This window comes from Phyllobates terribilis, unplaced genomic scaffold, assembly GCF_046119375.1.
Source record: "Phyllobates terribilis strain yellow unplaced genomic scaffold, ASM4611937v1 Scaffold_5__5_contigs__length_657084704, whole genome shotgun sequence".
Taxonomy (NCBI): Eukaryota; Metazoa; Chordata; class Amphibia; order Anura; family Dendrobatidae; genus Phyllobates; species Phyllobates terribilis.
The window spans coordinates 48,561,398-48,582,969 of NW_027362765.1; the positions used below are offsets into that span (position 1 = coordinate 48,561,398).

Here is a 21,572-nt window from a genome sequence, read left to right on the forward strand (position 1 = left end):
ACGTTTCCCACATACTAAACATGAATATGGTTTCTCCCCTGTGTGACTTCTCTGATGTCGAACACAGCTTGATTTTTTGTTAAAACATTTCCCACACTGTGAACATGAAAATGGCTTTTCCCCTGTGTGAAATTGCTTATGTGTAATGAGATCCGATTTGTAAGTAAAACATATACCACATTCTGAACAAGAATATGGCTTCTCCTCTGAGTGACTGTTCTGATGTGTAACAAGATTTAGTTTCCAGTTCAATTGGTTCCCAAGTGTTGAAAATGTATTTTCTGTGTGAATCTTGTCATGTGCAAAAAGTTTTGAACTATATGTAAAACATTGTTCATATTCAGAATTTGAAAATGTCATCTCCCCTATGTGAATTCTCTGATGTGTAACAAGGCTTGATTTTTTGTGAAAACATTTCCCACATACTGGACATAAAAATGGCTTCTCTCCTGTGTGAGTTCTTTGATGTGCTATGAGATCTGATTTCTGATTATAACATTTTCCACATTCTGAACAGGAAAATAGTTTTTCCCCTGTGTGATTTCTTTGATGTCTAACAAGACTTGATTTTTTTGTAAAACAATTCCCGCACTGTCGGCATATAAATGGCTCTTCCCCTGTGTGTATTCTCTGATGTGTAATGAGATCTGATTTGTAGGTAAAGCATTTCCCACATTCTAAACATGAGAATGGCCTCTCCCCTGTGTGAATTCTCTGATGTGTAACAAGATTTGATTTCTTTGAAAAACATTTCCCACATTCTAAACATGAATATGGCTTCTCCCCGGTGTGACTTTTCTGATGTGAAATAAGATTTAACTTACAATTAAAACATTTCTCACATTTTGAACATGAAAATTTCGTCATCCCCGCTTGAATCCTCTCATGTGCAACAGGTTCTGAGCTATATGTAAAACATTTCCTATATTCTGAATATGAAAATGGAGTCTCTCCATTGTGAGGTATTTCTTCTTTAATAACAACTTGTAAATGATCAGATGACAAATCTTTACTGTGAAGGGCTGTAGGTATATCTGGGATAATGGCATGCTCTTCATATGTATCTTGTATGATACCATGGTCATCTGCTTTAAAATCTGAAGACATCACATGTTCCTCTGAATTCCTGTAATAGTCATCTGCCAAGAATAAATCAAAATAGTATTTTTTTAAGATTTCTGAATAATATAATATTATACTGATGTTTTATAATATGTCTATACAAAGTCAAGCAGCAAAATGTAATTATTAAATGCATAATGCTTCACCTATGTTGACCCTTATTTACCCTTCGAATCTCTAATAATACTCACAAATACTCAAGTTTAGCCAAGTATACAGTACAGACCAAAAGTTTGGATACACCTTTTCATTTAAAGATTTTTCTGTATTTTCATGACTATGAAAATTGTTCATTCACACTGAAGGCATCAAAACTATGAATTAACACATGTGGAATTATATACTTAACAAAAAAGTGTGAAACAACTGAAAATATGTCTTATATTCTAGGTTCTTCAAAGTAGCCACCTTTTGCTTTGATGACTGCTTTGCACACTCTTGGCAATCTCTTGATGAGCTACAAGAGGTAGTCACCGGAAATGGTTTTCACTTCACAGGTGTGCCCTGTCAGGTTTAATAAGTGGGATTTCTTGCCTTATAAATGGGGTTGGGACCATCAGTTGTGTTGTGCAGAAGTCAGATGCATACACAGCTGATAGTCCTACTGAATAGACTGTTAGAATTTGTATTATGGCAAGAAAAAAGCAGCTAAGTAAAGAAAAACGAGTGGCCATCATAACCTTAAGAAATGAAGGTCAGTCAGTGTGAAAAATTGGGAAAACTTTGAAAGTGTCCCCAACTGCAGTTGCAAAAACCATCAAGCGCTACAAAGAAACTGTCTCACATGAGAACCGCCCCAGGAAAGGAAAACCAAGAGTCACCTCTGCTTCTGAGGATAAGTTTATCCGAGTCACCAGCCTCAGAAATCGCAGGTTAACAGCAGCTCAGATTAGAGACCAGGTCAATGCCACACAGAGTTCTAGCAGCAGACACATCTCTTAAACAACTGTTAAGAGGAGACTTTGTGCAGCAGGTCTTCATGGTAAAATAGCTGTCAGGAAACCACTGCTAAGAACAGGCAACAAGCAGAAGAGACTTGTTTGGGCTAACGAACACAAGGAATGGACATTAGACCAATGGAAATCTGTGCTTTTTAATCTGATGAGTCCAAATTTGAGATCTTTGGATCCAACCACCGTGTCTTTGTGCGACGCAGAAAAGGTGAACGGATGGACTCTATATGCCTGGTTCCCACCGTGAAGCATGGAGGAGGAGGTGTGATGGTGTGGGGGTGCTTCGCTGGTGACACTGTTGGGGATTTATTCAAAATTGAAGGCATACTGAACCAGCATGGCTACCACAGCATCTTGCAGCGGCATGCTATTCCATCCGGTTTGCGTTTAGTTGGACCATCATTTATTTTTCAAAAGGACAATGACCCCAAACACACCTCCAGGCTGTGTATGGGCTATTTGACCAAGAAGGAGAGTGATGGGGTGCTACGCCAGATGACCTGGCCTCCACAGTCCCCAGACTTGAACCCAATCGAGATGGTTTGGGGTGAGCTGGACCACAGAGTGAAGGCTAAAGGACCAACAAGTGCTAAGCATCTCTGATTGTTGGAAGACCATTTCCGGTGACTACCTCTTGAAGTTCATCAAGAGAATTCCAAGAGTGTGCAAAGCAGTCATCAAAGTGAAAGGTGGCTACTTTGAAGAACCTAGAATATAAGACATATTTACAATTGTTTCACACTTTTTTGTTAAGTATATAATTCCACATGTGTTAATTCATAGTTTTGATGACTTCAGTGTGAATGTACAATTTTCATAGTTAAGAAAATACACAAAAATCTTTAAATGAGAAGGTGTGTCCAAACTTTTGGTCTGTACTGTATATGTGTTTTGAGTGGGGAGTGGGAATTTAAAGGATGCAAGACACACTTTGTCTACCCTGAGAATACAAAGATCGAGTATCTTTAAATTCATAAGCCCAATTTTCTTTTTCTTATCTTGAAATATTGGTGATAAAACACATTACAATAATGTCCTCAAGGATAGAGACAGGAGATCATGATACAAGGCCACCAGGCTGTTCCCTAGTAGTTTTTCACTTTCGTCTTTCAGCCAACATCTTAATAGGTTTTCGTTTGAGTTTGTATGTGAATGGACCAATATTTTTATACACTCCAATATTAAAGGTAGGTTAAAAGAATGATCGTTCTTCCTAGGTCAGCCCACAAGGAGAGTACTTCAATATATATGTGCAATGCCTCCTACTTCCTTGAAACAATAATTATGAAATCTTACAGTTAAATCCTAATTATATATGCTAGGAGCAACCCTTAAAATACACTTAATAATAAAACATATTTTACACACAATCTTAAAAAAAAAAGAAATATGACGAAGAGTTATTTGCTTTAAAGGAGTTACGGCCCCACATCTGCCAAGACATGTGCACCATCAGCAGGTATTGTGCATATGTCCTATTCATTCATTCATTTTCTGCTGACCGTGCGTGCACGGGTCTTCACATGTGTTTGTGGTCTTCAGGTCATCAGAACTGCTCGCCTCTGATGCTCAAGTGAGGTCTAGGGGAATGTTAATACATGAAGCAGTTTGTCACATTTTGGAATGGTGTGTGTAAAACAAGATAAGATTTTTTAAAAGAAATGACATTCTAGAAGCCTCGCTTCACTAAAAGTGTGCATTTAGTACTGTTACCTGGTGATATGATGGGCAGGTGAACCTCCATCATGATGTCCTTGTACAGATCTTTGTGTCCTTCTAAATAATCCCACTCTTCCATGGAGAAATAGACGGTTACATCTTGACACCTTATAGGAACCTGACACATACAATGATACCATAATCACCCCGATCCCTTCATAGCCTTAGTGCATAATGTCCCAGCATTCCCAGAAGTCACCTCTCCAGTCAGCAGCTCAATCATCTTGTAGGTGAGTTCTAGGATCTTCTGCTCACTGATGTCCTCATGTATCAGGGGGTGAAGTGAAGGCCCCGTGATTGGGCTCAGGGGTCTTCCCCATCCCTCAAACACACAGCGCTCACTAGAGGTCTTCTTCACTGCTGTGTAATCCTGTTTAAGGAAAGATACATTAAAAGGACTTGTTTATTACTCTTACATCCCCTTCTCAATCCCTATGTTTCCCCCCAGTAAAATAATAACACATACTCTCCTCCGGTGCAGGTGTTGTTCCAGTGGTGTTGGCACTGGCTCTCCCAGGGCTCGTGTGACATTGTTATGTCATGCAATCCATGCGACCAGTCAGTTCTGGCTTCACTCTCCCCTCATAGAACAAATCAGACATCCGGAGTGTGAGCCATGACTGCTCTCACTTCCTTAGGATATCAATTTTGTTCGTAGGAGAGGAGACTAAAGCCAGCGCTGACACGGTTATATCACGCGAGCTCCATGAGAGCAAATGCCGACCCCTCTGGAACAGCGCCCACTCCGGAGGTATGAGTTATATTTACTGGGCGGAAATATGGGGATTGAGAAGGGGTTGTCCGAGTAGTGGACATAATAACAAGTAAAGGATAAAAATGGATAGACAATAAGCGAAATAGATGTGCAGACAATTCCGCTCATTATGCAAATGAGCACCGGCCTCTTTTTTTTTTTTCTCACTTGCAGACTTTGCCCATAGAGATTAGGTCTATGGGGAAAGCCTGCATGTGGACCCGCCGGAGAAATTGACATGCTGCGGTCTGGAAAGAGGCGCCACATGTCAATTTCCGCGGATGTGCTGCAGACACATAGTGGACATGGGATTTGTATAAATCCCATCCGCTATGCTGTAACATCTGGCCGCTGCGGATTGCACACTGATGGTGTGCACATATCCTTATCAGAGTGGAAAATGAGGAGATAAAAGCTATTTATGCTCACTTGGGGGGATTGTGAGAGTCACAACCTCTGTAGCAGCTTAGAAATAGGCTGCTGCAGATCCACAATTTGGAGAAACTTGTGAGACTGTAAGCAGACTTAAATAGTTGAAATGCAGTTTTGTCAACGCGTTTCGAAGTAAACATACTTAAGAGAAAGAAGCTCCATGGGCTGTGGCAGCCGCGAGATCTGGCGGCTCTGAACAGCAGTGACGTCAGTAACTACAGTGCTCATCCGAGTTGCAGAGTCTCATAGACGGCAGCGTGACCTGGGGACTCGGATGAGCGGTGTGTAGTTACTGACGTCATTGCTGTTCAGAGTTGCCGGTTCTCGCGGAGCACAGCGGGACCCGGAGTGGCTGCTGCTTCTACCTATGGAGCTTTATTCTCTGAAAGAGGATCCATAGCCTTTGTATGTCGGATTCAGGGATCGTCATGGGAATGCCAAGGACTACATCGGACCTGCATGGGAACCTTTTGTTTTCTAATAAAGTGGTGTAAGAGGGACAGTGTCTTGTCTTTATTTCTCTCTTTTTATGTTTTTCAGGTTTCCATTTAGGAACTACGGCGGATTCAGGGACTACGGTGAACTTACATGGCTTTTGCGGGGGCAATAATGCATATAGCATTTATGCATACTTTATCGAAGTGCCATAGTTTATCAAAGTGTCTCGGCAGTTAGATATGGCAGTTCTAATATTCATCTCTCTTCTTTTCTTACAGGTATATATAGCTCACTCCTCTGCTCAGTGTGATCTCTTCTGAAATCTACATTGTATCTCCATGTTACTTGCAATGCTCTGCAGCTAATCAATCACTGGTATATATATCTCACTCCTCTGCTCTGTGTAATCTCTTCTGAAATCTACATTGTATCTCCATGTTACTTGCAATGCTCTGCAGCTAATCAATCACTGGTATATATATATATATATATATATATATATATATTATATATATATATATATATCTCATTCATCTACGTTGCTTAATCCAAGATACTTTAAGGTCATCACACTTACTTTAACAGTTTATGATCCATGTTGAGTTGCCAGTCTGTTTTTTTTTCTGCAGTTTTATTGTCTCCTGTTGTCTTAAGCTAGTTGATTGATTGCTAACGAGTTAAATCTGTGTAGATCTAAGCAGATACGTCCCTATATATTGAGACATAGTCAAGGGGCAGTTGGACAGGGCAGGAGACAGGTAAGACATGCAAGACAATTAAACAAACTTGCTTCCAGGTCATCTGTTTTGCAAACAGTATTCACCATTTGTATTTGTGCCATTTACGTTCTGGCTGCTACAATCATCCACATTTACCTTTCTCCCACAAATTCGGCACACTTCATCCATATTAACCCCTCTCTCCTCCTATGTACAGCTGTCATGCTGTCTTCACAATGTTATACCACACAGATCCATTCATTCCCACCATACAACACCGGAAACGCTCTCACAAATCACTCAACCATCTGCTCACTCTCTGTATCTTCCTTCTCTTAGTCGCAGGTGATATTTCTCCTAATCCAGGACCCTCCAGTAATAATAACACTAACTCTTTCCCTGTTACATTCAGAAACCCTGCTAATCTCATTAATATTCCCTGCATATCTTCTGTCTCATTGAACTGTGCCCTTTAGAATGCGTGCTCAGCATGTAATAAACTCTCTTACATCCATGACTTTTTCCTCTCTAATTCCCTCAACCTTATGGCTCTCACTGAAACCTGGATCCAGCAGTCGGACACCACGGCAGCTGCAGCTCTCTCCTATGGTGGCCTACACTTCTCTCATACTCCGAGACCTGACAACAGATCAGGTGGAGGTGTTGGTCTGCTTCTTTCAACAAAATGTACTTTTCAGGTTATCCCCCCAGTATCCTCCCTTATCTTCCCTTCTTTTGAGGCCCACACAGTCAGACTCTACCGGCCCTTCTCCCTGCGAGTGGCGGTTGTCTATCGCCCTCCAGGTCCCTCCCGTCAGTTCCTGGATCACTTTGCTGCCTGGCTGCCAAATTTTCTATCCTGCGACATCCCCACAATAATTATGGGAGATTTTAACATCCCAATTGGCGATTCTCTTTCCCCATCTGCCGCTCATCTTTTATCACTAACATCCTCCTTCGGCCTTTCACAGCTTGCTAATTCTCCTACACATGAAGACGGGAACACATTGGACCTGATCCTCTCCCGGCTTTGCTCAGTACATGACTTTACTAACTCTCCCCTTACACTCTCTGACCATAATCTTCTTTCATTCTCTGTCAAGAATTATGAGGCTACTCAAAGACACCCCCACTTTCCACACTTATAGAAATATACGCGCCATTAACACCCAGAAATTTATGAAAAAGTTGCAATCATCATTGGCCCCAATCTCCTCCCTCTCATGTCCCGACTCTGCATTGAAGCATTATAACGAACTAATGCTATGCGCCCTGGATGAAGCCGCACCTCCTACACAAAGAACAATTCGGCATAGACGGCGACAACCCTGGCACAAGCCTCAAACACGTCTTCTCCAGCGGTGCTCCAGGTGCGCTGAAAGGCTGTGGAGAAAATCTAATCTGCCCGAAGATTTCCTCCATTATAAATTTATGCTGAAAACATATAACTCGGCGCTTCACCTCTCCAAACAAACCTACTTTGACAACCTCATCATCTCACTGTCCAATAATCCTAAACGACTCTTTGACACGTTTCATAGAATCATAGAATCATAGAATCATAGAATGGTAGAGTTGGAAGGGACCTCCTGGGTCATCTGGTCCAACCCCCTGCTCAAAGCAGGATTCACTAGATCATCTCAGACAGATGTCTGTCCAGCCTCTGTTTGAAGACGTCCATTGAAGGGGAACTCACCACCTCTCGTGGCAGCCTGTTCCACTCATTAATCACCCTAACTGTCAAAAAGTTTTTTCTAATATCTAATCTGTGTCTCCTCCCATTTAGTTTCATCCCATTGCTTCTAGTCTTTCCTTGTGCAAATGAGAATAAAGATGATCCTTCTACAATGTGACAGCCCTTGACATATTTGTAGACAGCTATTAAGTCTCCTCTCAGTCTTCTTTTTTGCAAGCTAAACATTCCCAAATCCTGCAACCGTTCCTCATAGGACATGGTTTGCAGACCAGTCACCATTCTGGTCGCTCTTCTCTGAACTTGCTCCAGTTTGTCTATGTCTTTTTTAAAATGTGGTGCCCAAAACTGTACACAGTATTCCAGATGAGGTCTGACCAAAGAGGAGTAAAGACCAATAATGACTTCACGTGATCTAGACTGTATGCTTCTGTTAATACATCCCAGAATTGTATTTGCCTTTTTTGCTGCTGCATCACACTGTTGACTCATGTTCAGTCTATGATCTATTAGTATACCTAAGTCTTTTTCACATGTACTGTTGCTTAGCTCTATTCCTCCCATTCTGTATATGCTTTTTTCATTTTTATTGCCCAGATGTAGTACTTTGCATTTTTCCCTGTTAAAAACCATTCTGTTGGTTGCTGCCCACTGCTCCAGTTTATTTAGGTCTTTTTGAATCCTCTCTCTCTCTTCTCTAGTATTAGCTATCCCTCCTAGCTTTGTGTCATCAGCAAATTTAATCAGTTTACCCTCAATTCCTTCATCTAAATCATTGATAAAGATGTTGAACAATACAGGTCCCAGGACAGAGCCCTGTGGTACCCCACTTGAGACATTCATCCAGCTGGATGTGAAGCCATTTACAACCACCCTTTGAGTCCGATCACTAAGCCAGTTATGAATCCACCTAACAGTTGCCTGGTCCATTGCATACTTGGTCATTTTTTCAATAAGGATGATGTGAGATACTTTGTCAAATGCTTTGCTGAAGTCAAGATATACTATATCTACAGCATTTCCCTGATCCACCCAGTCAGTGATTCTGTCATAGAAGGAAATTAAGTTAGTCTGACATGACTTGTTAGTTACAAACCCATGCTGACTCTGGTTAATCACTTCATTCTTATCCATGTACTTACATACATGTTGTTTAATAATTTGTTCAAAGATCTTTCCTGGTATAGAAGTCAGACTCACCGGCCTATAGTTCCCTGGGTCCACCTTCTTCCCCTTTTTGAAGATAGGAACAACATTTGCTCTTCTCCAGTCTTCTGGGACTTCTCCTGTTCTCCAAGAATTTTCAAAGATTATGGAGAGTGGTTCTAAAATTTCTTCTACAATCTCCTTCAGTACTCTGGGGTGTAATTCATCTGGACCTGGAGACTTGAACTCATTTATGTTAGCTAAATATTCCCTCACAATCTTTCTGTTTACTGATAACTTGGATTCCTCTATTCCTTTAAATGGACAGTGAAGATCAGTTGATGTTACATTTTCTTTCTGAGAGAAAACAGATGCAAAATAGGAATTAAAAAGTTCGGCCTTCTCAACATCCTCTCTTACCATTTCTCCATTTTCATCCTGTAAAAATCCTATAGCATCTTTGACTTTTCTTTTACTTTTGACATACCCCCAAAATCCTTTTTTATTGCTTTTGACATCTCTTGCAAGCCTTAATTCATTGTCAGCTTTAGCTAACCTGATACGTGCCCTACAGGATCTGCAGACTGCATTATAATCTTCTTTAGATATGCCTCCCTCTTTCCATTTAATAAACATTTCTTTCTTTCTTTTTAGCATGTGTTTAAGTTCTGTGTTCATCCATCCTGGTTTCCTTAAATGCTTCCCATTCTTCCTACTTTTCGGGATTGTTAACGATTGTGCTTTGAGAATCTCATTTTTAAAAATTTCCCATCCTTCCTGGACATTTTTGTCCTTAAGGACATCCAGCCATTGGATCCCTCCTATTCTCTTTCTGAGTCTCTTAAAATCTGCCTTTCTAAAATCTAACCTTGAAGTTTGAGTCTTCACATGTCTTCCTCCTCTAGTTATCCAAAATTCTATAATAGCATGATCGCTGCCTCCTAGGGTCCCAGCCACCTTTACCTCCTCAACCATTTCCTCCCTGTTTATAAGAATTAGATCCAAAGTAGCAGATCCCCTTGTTTTCTCCCCTACCTTTTGGAAGATAAAGTTGTCAGCAAGAGAGGATAAGAATTTGCTTGACCTGTTAGTTTTACTTGAGAGAGATTCCCAACAAATGTCTGGATAGTTGAAATCTCCCATGACCACTACGTCATATTTTTTGGAGAACTTGGTCATTTGATACATAAAGAGTTCATCCATATCTTCAGCTTGCCCAGGTGGCCTGTAGTAAATGCCTACAATGGTGTCCTTTCCGTTGTTCTCTCCTTGTATTCTTACCCAAACAGTTTCCACAGAACTCCCAGTCTCTGAAGCTTCAATCTCTGTGCAGATATACGCTTTTCTAACATACAATACAACACCTCCTCCTCGTTTATCAAGTCTGTTTCTTGCAAATAAGTTGTATCCTTTTAGCCTTTTATTCCAATCATGTGTATCGTCCCACCAAGTTTCAGTGATTCCAATGACATCATATTCCTTTTCCTGCATTAGTAGTTCCAATTCTCCTTGTTTGTTGCCCATGCTTTGTGCATTTGTATAAAAACATTTTAGTTTGTGATTGGTTTCTCTTCCTCCCATATTTTTATTATTTAGATTTTTTTGTCTTTGTTCTTCTTTTCCACTTCCAGTAGCAGAGATCTCAATAGTATTTGTCAGCTGTATGGCTTTTTCTGGCCTTTTGCTTCCCTTCCCACATTGTTCTAGTTTAAAGCTCTTCTGATGAGTGTAGCAAGGCGACTTCCAAATACATGTTTTCCAGTCTTCGTAAGGTGCACCCCATCTCTAGCAAGTAGTCCATCGTATAGGTAATTCATTCCGTGATCCAGAAATCCAAATCCTTGTTGACGGCACCATCGACGTAGCCAGTTGTTCACCTGTAGAATCTTATTCCACCTCATTGTTCCATGGCCATCCACTGGGAGGATGGATGAGAAGACCACCTGTGCTCCCAATTCTTTCACTTTCTTGCCTAAGTCTTCAAAGTCACTGCAGATGGTTTCCAGGTCCTTTCTTGCGGTGTCATTTGTCCCCACATGTATTAGCAGGAATGGGTAGTGATCTGTAGGTCTGAAGAGTCTTGATATCCTGTCAGACACATCTTTAATTTTTGCTCCTGGAAGACAGCACATTTCTCTTGAGGTTATGTCTGGTCTGCAGATAGCGGCCTCTGTTCCTCTTAACAGGGAATCCCCCATGACCACCACTCTCCGTTTTTTCTTCACAACATTCTTCTTTCTCCATCCAGGAGGATTCTGAGGGCTTACAAGGTTATTCATTGCTGGCAAAGTCTTATCTTGCTGTATTTCTTCATGGTTCTCCTGTGTGAGAGCCTGGTACTGGTTCCTGAGCAGTATGGGTGCTGACTGCCTCTCGATCCTCCTGCTTCTGTGGGTCACATGCTTCCATTCCTCTGTTTCGTCAGGTGCAGTTCGAATTTCTTCTCTTTCTGAATCATGAAGAGATAATTCTGCTCTGTCTAAGAACTCTTCACCTTCCTTAATGATTTTCAAGGTAGTTAACCTCTCTTCTAGATTTCGCAACTTTCATTCTCTCCTCAATCAAACAGCACAGGCCCCGATCACCGACCTCAGCGCTGACGATCAGGCCAATTATTTCAAAGAAAAAATTGACCATATCCACATGAAATTTTCTCCCAATCCCCGAACGTTATGCATGCTCTCCCCCGCCACAATGTATCTTGCTCACTTTCTGACTTCGAACCAGTCACGGAAGATGAAGTGATCAGGCTCCTTGCATCTTCTCGCCCTACCACTTGCACCAGTGACGCTATTCCCTCACATCTCCTTCAGTCCCTTTCTCCAGCTGTCACCACTCACCTAACTAAAATTTTCAACCTCTCCCTTTCATCTGGTATCTTTCCCTCTTCTTTTAAACATGCCAGCATACATCCATTACTTAAAAAACCATCCCTTGACCAGAACTGCACGGCCAACTACAGACCTGTTTCCAATCTTCCCTTTATCTCTAAACTCCTGGAACGCCTGGTCCATTCCCGTCTAATCCGCTATCTCTCAGACAACTCTCTTCTTGACCCTTTACAATCTGGTTTCCGCTCTTTACATTCTACTGAAACTGCCCTCACAAAAAGTCTCTAATGATCTACTAACAGCTAAATCTAATGGTCACTACTTCCTGATGATTCTCCTGGATCTCTCTGCAGCATTCGACACTGTGGATCACCAGCTCCTCCTCACTATGCTCCGCACTATTGGCCTCAAGGACACGGTTCTCTCCTGGTTCTCCTCCTATCTCTCTGACCGCTCCTTCTCTGTGTCTTTCACCGGCTCCTCCTCTCTCCTTCCCCTTACTGTCGGGGTTCCTCAAGGATCAGTCCTAGGCCCCCTTCTTTTCTCCTTATACACCGCTCCCATTGGACAAACAATCAGCAGATTCGGTTTTCAGTACCATCTCTATGCTGATGACACCCAATTATACACCTCTGCTCCGGACATCACCCCTGCATTACTACAAAAGACCAGTGATTGTCTTTCTGCTGTGTCTAACATTATGTCCTCCCTCTGTCTAAAACTGAATCTGTCAGAAACTGAACTACTCGTACTTCCTCCCTCCACTAACCTACCTGTGCCCGATATTGCCATTTCCGTTTGTGGCTCAACCATTACTCCCCAGCAACAAGCCCGCTGTCTTGGGGTCATTTTTGATTCAGATCTTTCCTTCACTCCTCACATCAAATCACTCGCTCGTTCATATCATGTACACCTCAAAAACATCTCAAGAATCAGGACTTTTCTCACCTTTGACTCGGCAAAAACTCTTACTGTAGTTCTTATTCATTCTCGTCTGGACTACTGCAACTCTCTACTTATCGGGCTCCCTCTTACTAAACTCTCCCCTCTCCAATCCGTCCTTAACGCAGCAGCCAGGATCATATTCCTCGCCAACCGCTACACCGATGCCTCTTCCCTGTGCCAGTCATTGCATTGGTTGCCCATCCAATATAGAGTTCAATTTAAACTTATCACGCTTACCCACAAAGCGCTCCATGCTTCAGTACCCACCTACATCTCCTCCCTTGTCTCAGTCTACCACCCTACACGTGCCCTCCGTTCTGTCAATGACTTAAAACTAAAATCCTCCATAATCCGAACTTCCCACTCCCGTCTCCAAGATTTCTTGCGTGCTGCGCCAATTCTTTGGAATGCACTACCCAGGACAGTTCGATTAATTCCCAATACCCACAGTTTCAAGCGGACCCTAAAAACCCATTTCTTTAGACTGGCGTATCGCCTCTACACACTATCTGTCCGTCCCAGTTTTCCCCCATATTAAAATCTTCTTCAATTTCAGGTTCATACCAACCATGCACTTAATAGCCTCGGTCAGGACTGTACACATACTGGCAGGCGACCAGTCCATGTATTATTATTTATCCTATTTAGTATATCAAGGCTGCATTATACAATATATGTACATTCTACCTTTTGTGTCTCCCCCATTTCCTCTTAGACTGTAAGCTTGCGAGCAGGGCCCTCACTCCTTTCGATATGAGATATGCTTATTCTGTATTGTCTGTATAAGTCCCCCCTAAAATTTGTAAAGTGCTGCGGAATATGTTGGCGCTATAAAAAATAAAAATTATTATTATTAATAAATTGGTGAACCAGGGAGACCTCAGCTGACATCAACCCTAATACTGGCTATCATAGATAGTGGGGACCCGACACAGTTTTTTTCAGTTTATTAGGTTAAAGCTAAACACCCTTTAGTGTGCCACATGATAGGCACTAAAGGGTGCAAGTTTAATATACATAGGGGGCTTGTGAAACTATATATCTACAAGATATCTATCTATTTTATCTATTTATTATCTATCCATTCTATATCTAATATCTTTCTATCATCCATCTATTATATATCTAATATATTTATATCATCTATCTATATATAAGATTGCTTTATTGGGTTTGTAAACTAGCTTTAAATTACAAAGAGAATTACAGTATGTAACAGATGATGTTAAAAATGTATTGCATGCAGATGTCATACAGATGCTAAGCGAAAAAAAATAAAAAATCACACACTCGCATGACATACAGAGTGGCATACTTGCATAACGCTCGTCTAACTTTTCATTATGAACATCGGCGTGATTTTTTTATATGCAGATGTAAGCGAGGCCTTAGGATGAGCTTCATAGGTGGTCAAGATTTTCACTGGTATTGAAGAGGTCAAACGATTGCAGGTTCAAGTCCCTTTAGGGAACTAAAAAAAAATTTAAATAATAATAAAAAAGTTTTTCAAAATCTAAAAATTTAAAATCACCTCCCTTTTCCTCTGACTAATAAAGCAAGGAAAAAAAAATTGGTATCACCATTTTCATAAAAGTCTAATCTATTAAGATATGGAATTAATTAACCAAACTGGGGAAAGTCATAAAAAAAATCTATCAATACGACAGAATTACATTTTTTCATCACCTCATCTTGCTAAAAATGTAATAAGCAATCAAAATATCTTAAGTATACAAAATTGGTGTCAATAAAAATGTCAGCTCACCTCGCAAAAAAAAACCCTCACTAAGCCCAGTCGCTCAAAAAATAAAAATATTATGGGTCTTGGAAAGCAAGACACAAAGCAAAAACATTTTTTTACAATATTGTGAATTTTTTTATCACTTACATGGAAAATAATTGATGCATGTTTGGTATTGCAGACAGGGCCGCCATCAGGGTATTACTGCCCTTACTGGCGTATAGGGCCCAGTGAGTTGGGGGGCCAGGACCCAGTACGGGTACGCCCTCTTTTGCTTCTGCTCATCGGGCCCCATGTTATAATAAAGGATTGTTCGGTAGCGCACATCTTGGCACAGAGAGCTTTCCTAGAGCTTCATGGCCGTCAAAACAGAACGGCCGTGTAGCTCTAGGGGAGGTGCCTCCGCGTTTTCTGTGACATGGTGCAGTGCTGGTGACGGCGTGTATGCGATGACGTCATCGTGTACGCGCCTAGCATGTACACGCACCACTTGCCAGGATACCTGAAGTGGAGCTGCGCCTGCAGGTGATCGTATGAGAGGTAAGTATGAAAATTTTTATTTTTTTTTATAATAAAATGAATTAAATGGGTGTGGAGGGGCCAAATGATGATGAATTGAGGGAGTGTGGGGGACGGAGGATGATGATGAATTGAGGTGGGGGAGCGCAAATAATGATGAATTGGGGGTGGGGGCAGCAAATGATGAATTGAAGGAGGAGGATGGGGAGAGCAAATGATGAATTGAAGGTGGGGGAAGGGGATAGCAAATGATGAATTGAAGGTGGGGGATAGGGAGAGCAAATGATGAATTGAAGGTGGATGAGAGCAAATGATGAATTGAATGTGGGGGATGGGGAAAGGAAATTAATTGAAGGTGGGGGTGGGGAGAACAAATGATGAATTGAGGGTGGCGGACAGCAAATGATGAATTGAAGTGGGGTGGGGAGAGCAAATGATGAATTGGGGGTGGGGAGAGCAAATGATGATGACTTGAGGGTGGGGGGAGTAAATGATGATGGATTGAGGGTGGGGGACAGCAAATGATGAATTGGGGGTTGGGGACAGGAAATGTTCAATTGAGGGTGGGGGACAGCAAATGATGAAGTGAAGGTGGGGGATGGGGAGAGCAAATGAAGACTTGAGGGTGGGGGGGCAGGAAATAATGAAAAATTGAGGGTGGGGGAGAGAAAATGATGTATTGAGTGTGGGGGAGAGCAGTTGATAATGAATTGGGGATGGGGCTGGGAGAAAAAGAGGACATGACTTAATGAATTGGGGCAGAGGGGGGCATGTAAATATCATGAATCGGGGGAGCAAAAGGTGCAGAGTGGGGGGCGATAAGGATGCAGGAGTGTGACTAGTATTGAATTGGAGGAAAGAGTACAGGTGCTAATTAATTTATTTATTTATTGGGTGGGGAAAGTGGCTATTTATAGCTAGTGGGGGCACAGTGGTGGATTACAATTTATATTTGGAATGGTGGGTTGCATTTAAACTAATTATATATTAATGGTGGGTGCACATTTGTATTCAGCTGTGTAGTGTAGAAGTTGGGGAATGTGCTCTGGAAACTGCTCTAGATAACTGTGTTATTTTATGCAGAGACGAGTCCTGTCTGGAAGAAGTGATAGCGGTCTGTGCTAGATGAAGAAGAAAAGTGAAGATGAAGGACTTCAACTAGAGACATCACTGGTGAATCAGGGTGTTGTTACCTGTACACTGGCACAATACACTGTATACTATGTACAGAGCTCCTGTGTATAATGACACTGGTGATCATTGTATTATCAGTACACTATATACTATGTACAGAGTTGTTGTGTATAATGTCACTGGTGATCAGTGAATTACCTGTACACTATACACTATATAAAGCGTTCCTGTGTATAATGTCACTGATGAGTCACTGTATTACCTGTACACTATATAATATATAGAGGGCTCATGTGTATAATGTCACTAATGATCACTGTATTACCTGTACACTGACACTATATACAGAGCTCCTGCATATAATATCAATGGTGATCACGGTATTACCTGTACATTGACACTCTACACTGTATACTATGTACAGAGCTCTTGTGTATAATAGCACTAATGGTAATATTAGTATTGTGTTTTTTTTAGGATCAGTTTTGTATTATTCGGTCACTATTGGTGGCTATATGTGATCTGGTCATGGTGTAGTGATATTTGTCCCTTGTATATGGTATTATTTGGTCACTATGTGGTGGTAATATGTGGTCTGGTCATGGTGTGGCAGTATTTGTTCCTTGTATGTGGTATTATTCGGTCACTATGTGGTGGTAATATGTGGTCTGGCAATGGTGTGATGGTATTTGTCCCTTGTATGTGATATTATTGGTCATTTTAAAAAAATTCACGTGACACATGATGCAGCAGGTGACCAGCTCACCCAGGCTCCTGGCGTGTTAGAAGCACAGACTCCAATGGACCACTGGTAATACGAAAATAGAAGATAAATCCAGCTTCATCATATTTGCAAAAATTCATTAGAAAAAGTGTATTAAAAATAGCATGGTATTTGCATCCAGAGCAACGCGTTTCAAAAGCATACAGCCTTCTTAGTCAGAGCACCCGGACTAAGAATGCTGTATGCGTTCGAAAGGCATTGCTCTGGATGCAAATACCATGCTATTTTAATTCACTTTTTCTAATACATTTTTGCAAATTTGATGAAGTTGGATTTATCTTCTATTTATGTGACACGTTCCCTTAAAGACAAATAAATAAAAATATACGTAAAAAGAGTATTGGATATTTTAAGGATTTTTTATTAGGTTAGAGTAGAGTAGAGTAAGGCCCAGCCAAAAGAATCACCTTGTCTTGGTGGCTGGCTTAAAAAATCTTTTGGCCACAACAAAAGCGGATGACTATTTATGTGATATGGTGTTTGATGGGAACTGTTAATGTGTGATTGGTGAGAATGTGGTGCAGAAGTGGAGATTTTCCAAGAGTCGGTGGTGGGACTGTGGGAGGCTCTGCTCCAGAACAGAGGAGAAAACCCCATATGAACTGAATGCCAAGTGTAAAACACATAGGAGTACTCATCGCAGAGCATCTAACCATATTCTACCAGAAAAATTCTCCAAATGCAAAACAGAGCACTAGAAGGCATCTTAGTTAGAGACAGTGACAATTGAAAAGGATATGGAATCTTGAACCCTAAAATAGACAGTTACTTATTAGCAACAATGTTACCTGAAAGATAAGTGATGACATCACTAAAAACAAAAATAAGAATAGGATTAGACTACTTCTGAAGAAATGGTTTAAGTCAGGGTTAAAAACATCACAGAAAAAACAGACATGCTTACTAATACTTGGTTACAATTCTAATAAACTCCAGGAAACTCCAGGATGCAATAGGCCCCCATGATAAAAAGTTAGGGCAAACCTAAACACCAAAAGAGAGCAGGTACAACCTAACTCAAATACAGAACCAAATTTTCAACAAGAGAATACAAAGCTTAACCACCTATATGTTTTTGATACACGGCAAGCACAGTCAATGTATATGAACCCACATGTTGGGAAGATACATAAAAGTTCTCAGAAGAGGAAGGAAGCTAAGCTCAATGGACTAAGCATAGCTGTTGTGAAGCAGTGTTGGAGTAAGAGCAACAGCTGCAGTTATGATGGAGGGACAGTGTTTAACAGACATCAGATGGCAATGCATAGGCTTTTGGTGTTTAGGTAAGCAAATCCTCTAGACTGAACTGAATGACCTCTCAGTATTAGTTGTGTCAGCTCTTCTCTGTATTTTATTTATTTATTTTACTCACTTTTATAGCGTCATTAATTCCACAGCGCTTTACAGAGATTATCATCACTGTTCCCATTGGGGCTCACCATCTAAATTCCCTGTCAGTATGTCTTTTGAGCGTGGGAGGAAACCGGAGAACCCAGAGGAAACCCACACAAACACGGGGAGAACATACAAACTCCTTGCAGATGTTGTCCTTGGTGGGATTTGAACCCAGGACCCCAGCGCTGCAAGGCTGCAGTGCTAACCACTGAGCCACCGTGCTGCACTCTGTATCCACCATGTTATTGATAAAGAGAGAATATAATTACAGTATGTCCCAAGTAAACAGTTCATTCTCCCACAAAGTTGGGGTGCTAAATGATTCTGCTGGAAGCTGAAATCTGCAACAGGCTATGGGACCAGACATAGAAAGAGCACACCACATTCTAATCTCTTAAATACAAAAAGGAAACTCAATATACATATAAAGAAAGAAGGAAAATGGACAGCAACAAAAAGTTTAAATATACAGCGGCCAAATAATATAATAAAATAAAATATACATAAAATATAATAAAACAATTCAACAATAGTATTGCTAACTCCTGATAATACTGCTTGAAGCTGAAATCTGCAACAATAACCATAGATAAGAATGACACAATTTTACGTTCTCCGAATATCTCACCTCTCCAGTAAGCTGGAACAGGATCTCCAGGGTGAGGTGTAATAACCTCTCTGCCATCTTGTCCCTGTCACTATCCATCTTTGTAGGGTCAATCAGGAAAATTCTCTTTTACAGAAAATATCCACTGAGAGGATCCGATATTGTAGGGACCTGGATGGGAAAAAGAGGAGACAACGCATGGGCTGGAACACATCTTATCAAGGCAGCACTCTATGTCAGAACTTCCCATGAATGCTATAGCCACTGGTTTCAGAGGTAATGATAGCAGTGAAGTGTGCAGCAAATTCAAATAATTTCCACAGCTGTAATAATTTAAAGATGAACTTTTGAGTAGCTAAGAAACATATCTATGGTGCATTTCCATTGTGTAAGTAGTGCAGCACAAAAGGTGTAGTAGTAAAGATCGCTGTGGATAGAATTGCAGAAATGGTATGCAATGCAAAAAGTGAAATCTACAGTAACTAATTAGAGATGAGCGAACTCAAACTGTAATGTTCGAGGTTGTTAGCGGTGCTGAACTCCGAGGGGGGAGGGGGAAGGGGAGGGGGAGAGGGAGGGGGAGAGGGAGGGGGAGAGGGAGAGGGAGAGAGATTTTTATGGGGTTCGGGTTCCGGTACGGTTCTGTTAACCTAACCAAACTTAGGACTAAAGTTCAATTGAACTGGACGAACCCGAACTTTCACGGGTCCGCTCATCCCTACTTATTATTGCAAATCTTTTAGCCAGGTGTGGGGACCAAAAAAATGATTTTCTTGTGTTTTAACTTTTTCTCATCACAGCATCTAGGCTGTGTGCCCACGATGCGTTTTTCAAGCATTTATGCTGCTGAATTTCCGCAGCGTAAACACTTGGGAAACGCTAGGTAAACCTTCCCCCATGGTCTCCAATGCAATCCGCACTTTCAATGCCTATGCTGCGGATTTTTCCGCAGCGTTTATGCTGCGCTCAAAAATCCGCAGCATGTCCATTAATTTTGCGGAACCGCTGCGTTTTCGCCGCCATTGACTTGCATTAGAACGCGCCAATTCCGTAAGACTGCATCTGTACTTGCGCAATTGGCGCGTTCTATTGTGAGGATGGTACCCAGGTGTGGAGGACAGGAGACTCTCCTCCACACCCAGGTACCATTAAAAGCTGTAAAAAAAGAATAAAATAAAAAATAAAGATTATATTCACCTTCCGACGGCCCCCGGACTCCTTCTCTGTGCTTGCCGGCAGATCGTGGGCAGATCTGTAGGACCTGCGCTGAAGTCACAGTCATGTGATGGCAGGTCCTTCAGTACAGAGGCACAGCAATCTGCCGGCAGCCAGGAACAAGCGCAGCAAGACAGCAGGGATCATCAGAAGGTAAGTATAGCTTTATTTTTTTTATTTTTAACCATTCTCTCAGGTCACACTATATAAATCCATGCTGTGGATTTATATAGTGTGACCTAGTTGTCAAGCACTTTCCAAGTGATGCTAAAATCGCTTGGAAAGTGCTTGACACCCGCATGTAGAAATGCCAGTGAGGCTATGTGCCCACGATGCAGAAATGAAGCAGAAAATTTCTGCAGCATTTCTGCATCTCCCTGGCAGAAAAAACGCATGCAGATTGTGCATGCGTTTTTCCTGCAGAATACAAGCGGATTCACATGCGTTTCCACATGCAGATTGACAAGCGCTTTCCAGGCAATAGCATCACTTGGAAAGTGCTTGACAACTAGGTTACACTGTATAAATCCATGCAAACAGCATGGATTTATACAGTGTGAACCGTAAAAATTAAAAAAAATAAAGCTATACTCACCTCCGAGGCCCCGGCGTGGCTGCAGCGCTCGTTCCTGTCTGGTTCCTGGATGCCGGCATATCGCGAGACAGAGCGGTGAAGGGCCTGCGGTCACATGACTGTGACGTCACCGCAGGTCCTCAAGCGATGCCGGCATTCAGAGAGAAGCCTTCGGAAAGGTGAGTATAAACTTTATTTGTTATTTTATACTTTTTTTACAGGTACAATGGTACCCAGGTCTGGACGAGAGTCTTCTCTCCTCCAGAACTGGGTACCATCCGCACATAGAGACGCATAGAAGCCGCTTGTACAAATGTACAGTCGCGGTTTCTATGCGTCTCAATGCAAGTCAATGGCGGGAGTTCCGCTGCGCTTCCGCAAAATTAAATGACATGCTGCGGATTTTTGTACGCAGCATAAACGCTGCGGAAAAATAAGCAGCATGTGCATAGAACATGCGGAATCCCCTTGGGGACCATGGGGTGCGGATTACCTAGCGTTTCACAAGCGTTTATGCTGCGGAAATTCCGCAGCATAAACGCTTGAAAAACGCTACGTGGGCACCCAGCCTGAAGAACGCTTCATTTCCGCATGTCCCTGGCATGAAAAACGCATGTACAATCCGCATGCATTTTTTTCTGCCAGGGAGATGCAGAAACGCTCAGGAAAAATCCTGAGCATTTCTGCATCGTGGGCACATAGCCTTAGCATTTGGGTTCATTAATGTTATATTTTGATAGATAGATTCGACAGTTACAGATGTGGCGATACCAAATATGTTTTTATATTTCTTATTATGAATGAGGGAAAAAAAGGATGTTTTGAATTTTTTTTTCTTTATTTTGTTTTAA

At 41.5% G+C, this 21,572-nt stretch overlaps 1 pseudogene; it reads right to left on the bottom strand.

Annotated features, from left to right (window-relative positions):
• Positions 1-356: 356 nt before the first annotated feature.
• LOC141271434 (uncharacterized) overlaps positions 357-21,572 on the bottom strand; it is a 129,733-nt pseudogene continuing 108,517 nt past the window's right edge.